This window comes from Procambarus clarkii, chromosome 54 (assembly GCF_040958095.1).
Source record: "Procambarus clarkii isolate CNS0578487 chromosome 54, FALCON_Pclarkii_2.0, whole genome shotgun sequence".
Taxonomy (NCBI): Eukaryota; Metazoa; Arthropoda; class Malacostraca; order Decapoda; family Cambaridae; genus Procambarus; species Procambarus clarkii.
The window spans coordinates 21402504-21417940 of record NC_091203.1 but is presented as its reverse complement, the minus strand read 5'-3'; the positions used below and the strand labels follow the sequence as shown (position 1 = coordinate 21417940).

Sequence of the window (15437 nt, the reverse complement as noted above, 5' to 3'; positions counted from 1 at the left end):
CTGACAGTGCTTTCTACTGCTGACAGTGCTTTCTCACTGCTGACAGTGCTTTCTCACTGCTGACAGTGCTTTCTCACTGCTGACAGTGCTTTCTCACTGCTGACAGTGCTTTCTACTGTTGACAGTGCTTTCTCACTGCTGACAGCGCTTTCTACTGCTGACAGTGCTTTCTCACTGCTGACAGTGCTTTCTACTGTTGACAGTGCTTTCTCACTGCTGACAGTGCTTTCTACTGTTGACAGTGCTTTCACACTGCTGACAGTGCTTTCTCACTGCTGACAGTGCTTTCTACTGCTGACAGTGCTTTCTACTGTTGACAGTGCTTTCTCACTGCTGACAGTGCTTTCTCACTGCTGACAGTGCTTTCTCACTGCTGACAGTGCTTTCTACTGCTGACAGTGCTTTCTACTGTTGACAGTGCTTTCTACTGTTGACAGTGCTTTCTAATGTTGACAGTGCTTTCTCACTGCTGACAGTGCTTTCTCACTGCTGACAGTGCTTTCTACTGCTGACAGTGCTTTCTCACTGCTGACAGTGCTTTCTACTGTTGACAGTGCTTTCTCACTGCTGACAGTGCTTTCTACTGTTGACAGTGCTTTCTCACTGCTGACAGTGCTTTCTACTGCTGACAGTGCTTTCTACTGCTGACAGTGCTTTCTACTGTTGACAGTGCTTTCTACTGTTGACAGTGCTTTCTACTGCTAACAGTGTCTCCCATAAAGCCGACAGTGTCGCTTCTGGCTCACCAGCCTCACTACTGCCTTCTTGGGATGGTTATCTTGAGATGATTTCGGGGCTTTAGTGTCCGCGCGGCCCAGTCCTCGACCAGGCCTCCACCCCCAGGAAGCAGCCCGTGACAGCTGACTAACACCCAGGTACCTATTTTACTGCTAGGTAACAGGGGGCATAGGGTGAAAGAAACTCTGCCCATTGTTTCTCGCCGGCGCCCGGGATCGAACCCAGGACCACAGGATCACAAGTCCAGCGTGCTGTCCGCTCGGCCGACCGGCTCACCTTAGTCACTCCCCGTGACAACTCTCAACCCAACAGGACACGACTAAGATGACAGTTGGAGAAAATAGTTTTGATTAAATTACAACACCGAGAGAAACCCCAAACTTAAACCCCGACTTAAGTCACGATTAACGTAACCTAACCTAACCTAACCTAACCTATCCTAACCACACAGCTAGTAACCTAACCTAACTTAACCTAACCCACACAGCTAGTAACCTAACCTGACCTAACCTAATCTAACCTAACCCACACAGTTAGTAACCTAACCTAACCTAACTTAACCTAACCCACACAGTTAGTAACCTAACCTAACCTAACCCACACAGTTAGTAACCTAACCTAACCTAACTTAACCTAACCCACACAGTTAGTAACCTAACCTAACCTAACTTAACCTAACCCACACAGCTAGTAATCTAACCTAACCTAACTTAACCCTACACAGCTAATAACCTAACCAAACGTAACCTAACTTAAAATAACCCACACAGCTAGTAACCTAACCTAACTTAACTTAACATAACCCACACAGTTAGTAACCTAACCTAACCTAACCTAACCTAACCTAACCTAACCTAACCTAACCTAACCACACAGCTAGTAACCTAATCTAACTTAACTTAACCTTACCACACAGCTAATAACCTAACCTAACCTAACCTAACCCACACAGCTAGTAACCTAACTTCACCCAACCCACAGCACTAACCCGCACGTCACAAAGATCTATTCATTACCAGATAAAAAAAAGTGGTGTGAAATAAAGGACATAGAGAGAGAGAGAAACGAAAAAAGGATTAATGAATGTAAGAAATATTGTCCAGAAAACTATAAAATACTCCTTGAATTAAAGAGAGAATAATTAACGACTCTCCATATATCACCCGAGCCAGAAATATTGCTTGTAATTGCATGGAGCTGGTCGACCCAGGGCTTGTGAGGAGAGCAAAATACTCACCCTCATTTTATATCAAATTAATCCCTGGTATTAAAAAATTTATCTCACCTTAAACCATTGAGATTTCCCCCATCTTAAAATGCCTGAGGATGATAATTTTGAGGCTTATTGCAATAAGCAGAAGTTGTCACTTTAAGGGGGTCTTGTTGCATGGTTGCAAATGACTGTATTTGAATTTGTTTGTATAATGCTTTGAGAACAAGTCATATACACGTGACTGAAGTCAAATAACCAGACACACACACATCTGAAAAGTCACTTCCACTTTATGGTGAGCAAATCACACTAGAAAGTGAAGGGACGACGACGTTTCGGTCCGTCCTGGACCATTCTCAAGTCGATTACAATCGACGGATCGAAACGTCGTCGTCCCTTCACTTTCTAGTGTGTGGTCTGGTCGATATATTTCAGCCACGTTATTGTGACTCCTCGTCTTCCACTTTAGTTTATATGTGGTTTAATATGTGGGATTTGGGGCTGTTTACCTAATGAGTTGTGGGTGTTATGGAAGAAAGTGTTTTCAAGAAATGACAGTACTGTCAGTTACTGTTGAAGGTTGGAACCACAGTAGACTGTCCTGGTGCTTCTGTCTACCTTTCTGGAAGCATCTGCAAGTGAGGTGTTGATTTACACAACTGGTGAAGCCCCACTACGGTCAAGTGCATGTTGAGTACACCACTGTATGGCTCCGCTCATATATTAATGTACTCAACACTTACCAATGGGCAGTGTGGGTATGTGCTGATGGGCACATACCCATCAGCAATTACTTGGAAAAATTTGACGAACCTAACCTACAAATCCTTTTCCTAATCCCTTCCAATTGCCATTTAGCCATAACCCACCCAATTCACGACGTAACTACGACGTTGCTGCAACTTTCGAACACGTTTTAACGCCTAACAAGTTGTAACAACGTTCTCAAACGTCATTAAAACGTTATTACAAGACGGATAACAACTTTATTACAAGTTGTAACAAGCGGAACATCGGGAGAGTTAAGTTGTGTGTCGCTTTCTCCTCAAAGTTCCCTTCCCTTCTCTTCCATCCCATATATCAGGGCACAACACTTGACCGAGAATGCAATCTCTCCTTGAACTAAAACAAAGCTATTGTTTGCTTGTATAGTGAAAATTGCAGCTTTTTGATTGCAGGAAATGGGTCAAAAGTACCGTGACTGGAAGTGGACTTGATAAGGACCCAAGTCCAAAGTGGACTTTTAGTTCATGTGTGTTCTCTGGGCCATTTATTTTCACTTCATTTTCATCTATTTTTTTGTAATGGTGATTAGCTTTGCTGTTCCATTATTTCTATATGAATCTGTACACGAGTTATTTAGTAATAACACGAATAATAACGTTAGATACACATTATATTTAACAAATAACTCCGTGAAAATGTCGTGGTGTTATTTGTATATGCAAATGTTGCATCAAGCTAACCCAACCAGCCTATGTTCGTCCCCAACCCAAGACCAGTCTCCCTACAAATTTGGTAAAATCGAGCCTCCACCTGCAAGTAACAACAGCTTATCCTTGCTTCAGTCACCCTGTGATATGTGCGCCTGTTACTGGTTCACAGGAAACGCTTCAATCTTTTGATGGCCATTCATCTCAAACGCCTTTATTGAATTCTATATTTTAGACTTTTCGACGTTTGGCACACACACGACACTGGCTTCTTCTCAGCTTGAATTCGTGTTCTGCCTTTACGTGTAGAAGGGAGGAAATATTCCTTATTCATATGTGACATGAAAGTGACAAAATAAAATGTGAGAGTGAAATTAAGGAGCATTTTACGACAGTCTGAGGTAACAGCTGTTTAGAGGTAAAATTCAATTCATTAAGGATTTCCCCGTGGCTTCACAGCCTCAAAGAGGGTCGTAAATGAGGCCCTTCACCTAGGGCCAGATTCACAAAGCAGTTACGCAAGCACTTACGAACCTGGAGCCAGATTCATGAAGTAGTTACGCAAGCACTTACGACCCTGTACATCTTTTCTCAATCTTTGGCGGCTTTGTTTACAATTATTAAACAGTTAGTGAGCTCCGAAGCACCAGGAGGCTGTTTATAACAATAACAACAGTTGATTGGCAAGTTTTCATGCTTGTAAACTGTTTAATAAATGTAACCAAAGCCGTCAAAGATTGAGGAAAGTTTGAGTTCGTAAGTACTTGCGTAACTACTTCGTGAATCTGGCCCCAGGTTCGTAAGTGCTTGCGTAACTGCTTCGTGAATCTGGCCCCAGGTTCGTAAGTGCTTGCGTAACTGCTTCGTGAATCTGGCCCCAGGTTCGTAAGTGCTTGCGTAACTGCTTCGTGAATCTGGCCCCAGGTTCGTAAGTGCTTGCGTAACTGCTTCGTGAATCTGGCCCCAGGTTCGTAAGTGCTTGCGTAACTGCTTCGTGAATCTGGCCCCAGGTTCGTAAGTGCTTGCGTAACTGCTTCGTGAATCTGACCCCAGGTTCGTAAGTGCTTGCGTAACTGCTTCGTGAATCTGACCCCAGGTTCGTAAGTGCTTGCGTAACTGCTTCGTGAATCTGGCCCCAGGTTCGTAAGTGCTTGCGTAACTGCTTCGTGAATCTGACCCAAGGTATTGTTGAACCCCAGCTGTTTAGGTCGTTATTTTATAGCATAACCCAGAAATTTCACCCCATCAGCACTATCTTGAGATGATTTCGGGGCTTTAGTGTCCCGGGCCTCGACCAGGCCTCCACCCCCAGGAAGCAGCCCGTGACAGCTGACTAACACCCAGGTACCTATTTTACTGCTAGGTAACAGGGGCATAGGGTGAAAGAAACTCTGCCCATTGTTTCTCGCCGGCGCCTGGGATCGAACCCAGGACCACATGATCACAAGCCCAGCGTGCTGTCCGCTCGGCCGACCGGCTCCCCTACCAGTAGGGGTGCCATGTTCGAGACATTATTGGTACATTCTCACCTTTAATTAACACAGCTTCAGGACAGATAATGGTGAAACATTATTGAACATTTTGACCCTTCACTATCAGAGCGAGGGTGAATTTCCAGCATGTGTTGAACATCTTCACCATTCAAGATAACCTCAAGATATAACATTCAATACCATAGCTGCATTTAAAGGAATTCTGGAATTAATTTATCAAAAGCATTATCAAGTGTTAATCTTGGACTTGACGGTAGAGCGACGGTCTCGCTTCATGCGGGTCGGCGTTCAATCCCCGATCGTCCTCAAGTGCTTGGGCACCATTCCTTGGTCTTCCCGGTGATGGCTCGACACTTTGGTACTTGTGATGAGTTATCATTTTTTTCTTCAGGTGTTCCTGTTGCATCTTGCAATCAGCTTGAGTACACTTTATACCTTGCAACCGTCTGTGTTGTTCTTAGACCTGTCCCAATTGAATTGAACTTTAGTGCCTTGCACTCCACCTGTTGGGTCCTTACATTCTTTCATTTTTACTTTAAAACTTCTTTTGTCAGGAACTTTTTTTCCTTAATAATGGATAACTTTTATTGCAGAATTTCCCAGAATTCTAAATTGTTTTCCTGAATGGTCAACTTGCTCCTTTTAGTTCTCAATTTAACGTCATAAAATATATTAATATCAATATATCAATAGTCTGAACACTGTAAGCACACTCAACTCTGTCCACAAAGTCTGAAGAAAAAATAACATATCAAAGCTTTTGGGTTTTATTGGTAAGTCTTAGGATTAAATTTCTTAATAATTTAGATTAACCTAACCAAATCACCCATGATGGGCACATACCCATTAGCAGTTACTTGGAAAAATTGGGTGAAGCTAACCTCCAACCTCGAAAAGATTGGGAGGCTGACATTTCTTTATCAATTATACGGGAGAGAATATTTCTCTGTTTATCTGATTGTCTGTCGAAAGCTGGAGGTCAGACGTTTGGGACTCGGCTTTCCCAAATTTGTAGGGAGAATGGTCTTGGGTTGGGGACGGACATAGGCTGGTCGGGGTCGGTCGGAAGAAACATTTATATATATATATATATATATATATATATATATATATATATATATATATATATATATATATATATATATATATATATATATATATATATATATATATATGTGTGTGTGTGTGTGTGTGTGTGTGTGTGTGTGTGTGTGTGTGTGTGTGTGTGTGTGTGTGTGTGTGTGTACTTACCTAATTGTACTTACCTAATTGTGCTTGCGGGGGTTGAGCTCTGGCTCTTTGGTCCCGCCTCTCAACCGTCAATCAACTGGTGTACAGATTCCTGAGCCTATTGGGCTCTATCATATCTACATTTGAAACTGTGAATGGAGTCAGCCTCCACCACATCACTGCCTAATGCATTCCATTTGCTAACTACTCTGACACTGAAAAAGTTCTTTCTAACGTCTCTGTGGCTCATTTGGGTACTCAGCTTCCACAATTATCAAGTGTGTGTGTGTGTGTGTGTGTGTGTGATTAAAAAAAAACACGTGATTAAAAATGTGACAGTGTCAGACCACGGAGGAAGAATTGAAACAGGAATTTCATTAAGTTCTTTCTTTTTTTTTTTTTTTTGAGATATATACAAGAGTTGTTACATTCTTGTAGAGCCACTAGTACGCGTAGCGTTTCGGGCAGGTCCCTGGAATACGATCCCCGCCGCGAAGAATCGTTGTTACATCCAAGTACACATCTTACTGTTGCGTTAAACAGAGGCTACAGTTAAGGAATTGCGCCCAGTCAATCCTCCCCGGCCAGGATACGAACCCATGACATAGCGCTCGCGGAACGCCAGGCGAGTGTCCTACCACTACACCACGGAAACTGGTGTAGACTATATTAATACATCTTCAGAAGGAGAAGGAGTGATTCCTTCTGAAGATGTATTAATATGCGAAAGTACTTAAGGGAATTCCTGCTTCAATTTTTCCTCCGTGTTCTGACACTGTCATATATATATAAATATCTATATCTATATATATATATATATATATATATATATATATATATATATATATATATATATATATATATATATATATATATATATATATATATATATATATATATAAAGTTTGTGAGGGTACCACCTCTGGTGCCAATGTGGGGACCCATAGCCTCGGAGAAGAAAATAAAAAGTATTCAGAGGAGACCTTGTGGTTTCTCACTGAACACTAATATTATCTTCTCCTACCACCCCCATTCTTTTGTATGTACACATATATATTTACTTTATTTGAACTTATATATATATATATATATATATATATATATATATATATATATATATATATAAACTAATTATAAGCAAAGCAAATATTACCAATAGCCACTAAATAATTTCGTCCATAACAAATGTGAGGGAAGTAATTAGCAGTTTATCATTAAGAAGGTAATTACCGCAGGATTACGCAAGTGACTCATAAATTGAATCGCAATATATATTCTCCAAATTAATTTTTGTTATTAGATCCCTCGCCATTAATTGCTAACAAAAATTCAAATAAATTTTCCCCTTTTTTTTAGGGTATGATAAAATATACATTTTTCAATGTTTGGTTATCATAATTTCACGATTATCTTCAGGAATTGTTCTTGAATAAATTTATGGAGAGAAAATATTGTCAACGAAAGTGACAATATTTTCACTTTTCACTTTTTTCACTTATTTTCACTTTAGACTTGATAAGTCTATAAGAAACTTGATGGAGTCTCATTTGACTCATGGGAAAACTGTTCCTATTTACATCAAACTAAATAAATCAGCAACACTGTTTTTCAAAACAATATTTACTCAGTGTTTTCGTAAATTTAAAGCATTTTGTGTTGATTGTTTAGTGTCTTTGTGTGTTGATATATTTACTACTTTAATAATATCCTGTTATTTATTTGCATTCTACACTCATGTCACTATGCAGGCGATGAGTCACAATAACGGGGCTGAAGTATGTTGACCAGACCACACACTAGAAATTGAAGGGACGACGACGTTTCGGTCCGTCCTGGACCATTCTCAAGTCGAAACGTCGTCGTCCCTTCAATTTCTAGTGTGTGGTCTGGTCAATCAACTCATGTCACTGTTTGATCTTCATGTTTCAAGAATGTGTGAAATAAGTACTTTTAAGTTTCTCTTCATCAGGTAAGTTTCGATTGGCTGGGATTCACTTTGTTATATTCCTCTGTTAAATTGCATTTATTGTTCGTTCTATAGTACAAAGCCCAAAATTAAACCACATAGTCAAAAATAGGACCTAACAAGGTCAAACTAAATAGCATTATATGCTTGTGGTTAGGTTGAAGGCCTGTCAATCATTGTAGGGTTGACAGGCACTGATGGCCTGTCAATCACTGTAGGGTTGACAGGCATTGGAGGCCTGTCAATCACTGTAGGGTTGACAGGCACTGAAGGCCTGTCAATCACTGTAGGGTTGACAGGCACTGATGGCCTGTCAATCACTGTAGGGTTGACAGGCACTGATGATGGCCTGTCAATCACTGTAGGGTTGACAGGCACTGATGGCCTGTCAATCACTGTAGGGTTGACAGGCACTGATGATGGCCTGTCAATCACTGTAGGGTTGACAGGCACTGATGATGGCCTGTCAATCACTGTAGGGTTGACAGGCATTGATGGCCTGTCAATCACTATAGGGTTGACAGGCACTGATGATGGCCTGTCAATCACTGTAGGGTTGACAGGCACTGAAGGCCTGTCAATCACTGTAGGGTTGACAGGCACTGAAGGCCTGTCAATCACTGTAGGGTTGACAGGCACTGATGGCCTGTCAATCACTGTAGGGTTGACAGGCACTGATGATGGCCTGTCAATCACTGTAGGGTTGACAGGCATTGGAGGCCTGTCAATCACTGTAGGGTTGTCAGGCACTGAAGGCCTGTCAATCATTGTAGGGTTGACAGGCACTGAAGGCCTGTCAATCACTGTAGGGTTGACAGGCACTGAAGGCCTGTCAATCACTGTAGAGTTGACAGGCACTGATGGCCTGTCAATCACTGTAGGGTTGTCAGGCACTGAAGGCCTGTCAATCACTGTAGGGTTGACAGGCACTGATGGCCTGTCAATCACTATAGGGTTGACAGGCACTGATGATGGCCTGTCAATCACTGTAGGGTTGACAGGCACTGATGGCCTGTCAATCACTGTAGGGTTGACAGGCACTGATGGCCTGCCAATCACTGTAGAGTTGACAGGCACGGAAGGCCTGTCAATCACTGTAGGGTTGACAGGCACGGAAGGCCTGTCAATCACTGTAGGGTTGACAGGCACTGAAGGCCTGTCAATCACTGTAGGGGTTCTCAACTTTTTCACCACTAACGACCTCCTGTATTTACATTAATTTTCCTCATGTCCACTAAGTTTCTGAAAGACCTGTCTACTTAACAAATCGTTTTGATTAACTAACAAACTCTTTTTTCACAAATTCGTCTGTCAATTGAAATGAATTTGCAACCGAGTATGCACTTACATGAATGACAGTATTGCAAAAGCTTACTTGTTTAATGAGATGTTTGGTGACGTTCTGTTAACACAATGATCCGAATTTCAGGTTCAGTGACAGACAGTTTTAAGCATAGAACAGATTCCTCGTTCAGCTGGGTGATTGGCTCATTAATATGTGATGGGTAATGGCACTAATTATCTCGGTGCCATGGAAGCCAGTTCTTGGCACTCACTTTTCACATCAAGTAAACACCTGGCAAGTTGCACTGAATGGCACTTGACCCCAGTGACGTGCAACAAGGAAGTTCTAGAAGACTTGTTTTGATCAGCACGCTGGACTTGTGATCCTGTGGTCCCGGGTTCGATCCCAGGGGCCGGCGAGAAACAATGGACTGAGCTTCTTTCACCCTATGCTCCTGTTACCTAGCAGTAAAATAGGTACCTGGGTGTTTGTCAGCTGTCACGGGCTGCTTCGTGGGGGTGGAGGCCTGGTCGAGGACCGGGCCGCGGGGACACTAAAGCCCCGAAATCATCTCAAGATAACCTCAAGATAACATTCATTTGCAGTTAAATCTTTGAAGTTTTTTCCTCTACGTGAAATGGATCACTAATCCAATTGTTATAAGCATCAGGAAGAGGAAAAATAAGGTTGAGGTTATCTTGAGATGATTTCGGGGCTTTAGTGTCCCCGCGGCCCGGTCCTCGACCAGGCCTCCACCCCTAGGAAGCAGCCCGTGACAGCTGACTAACTCCCAGGTACCTATTTACTGCTAGGTAACAGGGGCATTCAGGGTGAAAGAAACTTTGCCCATTGTTTCTGCCTCGTGCGGGAATTGAACCCGCGCTACAGAATTACGAGTCCTGCGCGCTATCCACCAGGCTACGAGGCCCCTTATGGTGAATGAAAAGGTTTCTTATTTCCTCCGAGAAGTCTTAATCGGACGCTGCAAGAAAGTCACTGTCAGAACAAAGTCTAACGCAACACTTTTCAGACGTTTGGACCACAAGTTTAATTATATACCCAAGACTTTCACTTTATCTTCAACTTTAATAACAAATATAACTCAACACAAACTTGAGACTGAAGAGATGGCGACGCTTCGGTCCGTCCTGGGTCCAGATTCACAAAAGCAGTTACGCAAGCACTTACGAACCTGGAGCTAGATTCACGAAGCAGTTACGCAAGCACTTACAAACTTGTACATCTTTCCTCAATCTTTGACGGCTTTGGTTACCTTTATTAAATAGTTTACAAGCATGAAAACTTCCTATTCAACTGTTGATATTGTTATAAACAGCCTCCTGGTGCTTCGGAGCTCATTAACTGTTTAATAATTGGAAACAAAGCCGCCAAAGATTGAGAAAAAATGGACAGGTTCGAAAGTGCTTGCGTAACTGCTTCGTGAATCTGACCCCAGGACCATTATCAAGTCGATTGAAATGTATATTTTATCGTCGTCGTCTCTTCAATTTCTTGTGTGTAGTTTGGTCAGCATTTTTCATCCAGGGGCCAGATTCACGAAGCAGTTACGCAAGCACTTACGAACGTGTCCATCTTTTCTCAATCTTTGGCGGCTTTGTTTACAATTATTAAACAGTTAATGAGCTCCAAAGCACCAGGAGGCTGTTTATAACAATATCAACAGTTGAATAGGAAGGTTTCATGCTTGTAAACTGTTTAATAAATGTAACCAAAGCCGTCAAAGATTGAGGAAAGATGTACACGTTCGTAAGTACTTGCGTAAGTGTTTTCGTGAATCTGTCCGCAGATTATTGTGACTCATCATCTGCAGCTCTCACGTTTAAGCCAAAACTTAGGCCATTCAGATATATGCAAATATGAGACATGTGTCACCAGAGCCGCGACCAAAAGTTACTGAACCACTCGCCTCTTTGATGTTTTATCATGAAGAAATAACTGTATTTCATCGCGCAGTTCAGGTACTGTGCGGGTGACCAACGCCCTTGAGAAGGTTGGAGCGGTTGTTTATAGACACTGTCCGTCTCCTCATACAACCCGTCCTCGACTCAAGTCCATTCCATCCAGCGGTCGACCCCACAGACGCATTCATAAATTTTAACATGCTGTTCATTCAAACCGGGAATTTTCTCAAGTATAAATTAATATTATAATATATTAGCATATTGTGTATATATAGGCATAGGTTAGGTTAGGTGTTTAGGTTCTGTTGGCGATTATTTGTATTTGTAGTACGTGGGTGAAGCATTTACAGCGTTGTGGTTCGAACACCAGTCGTCAGTGAAGCACTTGTTCCTGAAGTGTTCGAACGTCAGCAGTTGTGAGTCGTGTGTAAACCGCTTGTCATTCATAAACAGGGGGTTTGGCGGGTGGATGGAATCACTTTTGGGTCTTTGTTTGGAGGACGAGCTGTACTGAACTGTTGGACTTCTCCCAGTGGTTCGGCATTGAACTGCTGTGGTTCAGTACTGAACTGCTGTGTTTCATCTACCAGTAGTTCTATACTGCTCATATATCATCTCAAGATTCGAACCACTTATATATCAATTTTGTTTTGCAGGTCGATTTGACCTTCAAATCGACCACCGTAAATGCTGCTTGCAACACATTCCCATCTAGGAGACGAGAACAGCAAGCAAAACGGAAAATAATGAACAAGTAACGAGAAGAGTTAAAAACAAGAGAGGAATAACATCTAAGAAAACATGTAGGATAAGCCGACTGACTCAACATAGTTCCTTGAGACATTCCATCACCTGGTAAAAGACTTAGAGCCATCGCTCTTGCTTGAGATAACCGAACATTATCCCAATCCTTGTATCCTAATCCCGTAAAGGATGTGGATGTCACGGATGAAGCTGATTTTAAGACTGTTTAAGTCAGCAATGTTTCTTTACACCGATAAAACTGGAGATAAGAGCAGTCATTCCACTCACGGCCTCCAGTTAGTGGCTGTCGCCACTAACTGGCGCCATCACAGTCAGCAAGAGTCTGGAACTTCACCACAACAAGGTGTCCAGTCGTATAATGGAGGGATTTTATGCTTTTGCGAAACACAAGGCCAAAGACTTCTGTGTAATGTTATGAGGATAAAACGCACGTACAGTCAGTAATGAGTTGTATTATGAGGATAAAACCCAGGTACAGTCACTAATGAGTTCTATTATGAGGATAAAACCCAGGTACAGTCACTAATGAGTTCTATTATGAGGATAAAACCCAGGTACAGTCACTAATGAGTTCTATTATGAGGATAAAACCCAGGTACAGTCACTAATGAGTTGTGTTATGAGGATAAAACCCAGGTACAGTCACTAATGAGTTCTATTATGAGGATAAAACCCAGGTACAGTCACTAATGAGTTCTATTATGAGGATAAAACCCAGGTACAGTCACTAATGAGTTCTATTATGAGGATAAAACCCAGGTACAGTCACTAATGAGTTCTATTATGAGGATAAAACCCAGGTACAGTCAGTAATGAGTTCTATTATGAGGATAAAACCCAGGTACAGTCACTAATGAGTTCTATTATGAGGATAAAACCCAGGTACAGTCACTAATGAGTTCTATTAAGAGGATAAAACCCAGGTACAGTCACTAATGAGTTCTATTATGAGGATAAAACCCAGGTACAGTCACTAATGAGTTCTATTATGAGGATAAAACCCAGGTACAGTCACTAATGAGTTGTGTCATGAGGATAAAACGCAGTGACAGTCAATAATGTTAAGAATAGTGAGGGCAAAACACAGAAACAGTCACTATTACTATGTACTATATGGATAGAACACAGAGCCAGTCACTAATGTGTTATGTGTTGAGGCCTGAAGCACATAGGGTTAGTCAGTGACGTCACGAGGACACAGCAAGTATCCAGACACATGACTCATGCTCCACACAAGTGATGAGGATAGTGTATGTGTCAGTAATGCTCTGTGGGTGTGGATAGTGAAGGTGGGTGTTTATCCTGCCTCTCACATCACCATTATCCAGGATTTGAGCCCCATTAGGTTGCATGAAGGAGCTCAATAGTCGATTACAAGCGCTCATACTAAGGCGCTCTATTTTTTGGGTTGCTCCAAGCCATCTAATTGCGACTTCCTCGCAATGAAAAAGCTATGATTGGACAGAATGTTGACCGAAGAAGCTAAAATCATGCTTGTATTGACCCCCCCCCCTCTCTCTCTCTCTCTCTGTCTGTCTGTCTGTCTGTCTGTCTGTCTGTCTGTCTGTCTGTCTGTCTGTCTGTCTGTCTGTCTGTCTGTCTCTCTCTCTCTCTCTCTCTCTCTCTCTCTCTCTCTCTCTCTCTCTCTCTCTCTCTCTCTCTCTCTCTCTCTCTCTCTCTCTCTCTCTCTCACTATAGCTCTCTCACTACTTGAAAAGTGACTAAGACGGACCTAAAAGTAGTGACCTTTATTTCGTATATGTAGGCTGCTTGTTCCAGCCACGTTACTGTGACTCATCTCTGTAAACTCACCTACTGTGACTCATCTCTGTAAACTCACCTACTGTGACTCATCTCTGTAAACTCACCTACTGTAACTCATCTCTATAAACTCACCTACTGTGACTCATCTCTGTAAACTCACCTACTGTGACTCATCTCTGTAAACTCACCTACTGTGACTCATCTCTGTAAACTCCCCTACTGTGACTCATCTCTGTAAACTCACCTACTGTGACTCATCTCTGTAAACTCACCTACTTTGACTCATCTCTGTAAACTCACCTACTGTGACTTATTTCTGTAAACTCACCTACTGTGACTCATCTCTGTAAACTCACCTACTGTGACTCATCTCTGTAAACTCACCTACTGTGACTCATCTCTGTAAACTCACCTACTGTGACTCATCTCTGTAAACTCACCTACTGTGACTTATTTCTGTAAACTCACCTACTGTGACTCATCTCTGTAAACTCACCTACTGTGACTCATCTCTGTAAACTCACCTACTTTGACTCATCTCTGTAAACTCACCTACTGTGACTTATTTCTGTAAACTCACCTACTGTGACTCATCTCTGTAAACTCACCTACTGTAACTCATCTCTGTAAACTCACCTACTGTGACTTATCTCTGTAAACTCACCTACTGTAACTCATCTCTATAAACTCACCTACTGTGACTCATCTCTGTAAACTCACCTACTGTGACTCATCTCTGTAAACTCACCTACTGTGACTCATCTCTGTAAACTCACCTACTGTATCTCATCTCTGTAAACTCACCTACTGTGACTCATCTCTGTACACTCACCTACTGTGACTCATCTCTGTAAACTCACCTACTTTGACTCATCTCTGTAAACTCACCTACTTTGACTCATCTCTGTAAACTCACCTACTGTAACTCATCTCTGTAAACTCACCTACTGTAACTCATCTCTGTAAACTCACCTACTGTGACTCATCTCTGTAAACTCACCTACTGTGCCTCATCTTTATAAACTCACCTACTGTGACTCATCTCTATAAACTCACCTACTGTAACTCATCTCTGTAAACTCACCTACTGTAACTCATCTCTGTAAACTCACCTACTGTAACTCATCTCTGTAAACTCACCTACTGTAACTCATCTCTGTAAACTCACCTACTGTGACTCATCTCTATAAACTCACCTACTGTGACTCATGTCTGTAAACTCACCTACTGTGACTCTATAAACTCACCTACTGTGACTCATGTCTGTAAACTCACCTACTGTGACTCATGTCTGTAAACTCACCTACTGTGACTCATCTTTATAAACTCACCTACTGTGACTCATCTCTGTAAACTCACCTACTGTGTCTCATCTCTGTAAACTCACCTACTGTGTCTCATCTCTGTAAACTCACCTACTGTGACTCATCTCTGTAAACTCACCTACTGTGACTCATCTCTGTAAACTCACCTACTGTGGCTCATCTCTGTAAACTCACCTAATTTGACTCATCTCTGTAAACTCACCTACTGTGACTCCTCTCTGTAAACTCACCTACTGTGACTCATCTCTGTAAACTCACCTACTGTGACTCATCTCTGTAAACTCACCTACTGTGACTCATCTC

The 15437-nt window shown here is 42.0% G+C and overlaps 1 protein-coding gene across 1 annotated transcript in view; it reads right to left on the bottom strand.

Annotated features, from left to right (window-relative positions):
- LOC138352558 (zwei Ig domain protein zig-8-like) overlaps positions 1 to 15437 on the bottom strand; it is a 155658-nt gene that overhangs the window by 58545 nt on the left and 81676 nt on the right. The gene's annotated exons all lie outside the window — the stretch shown is intronic.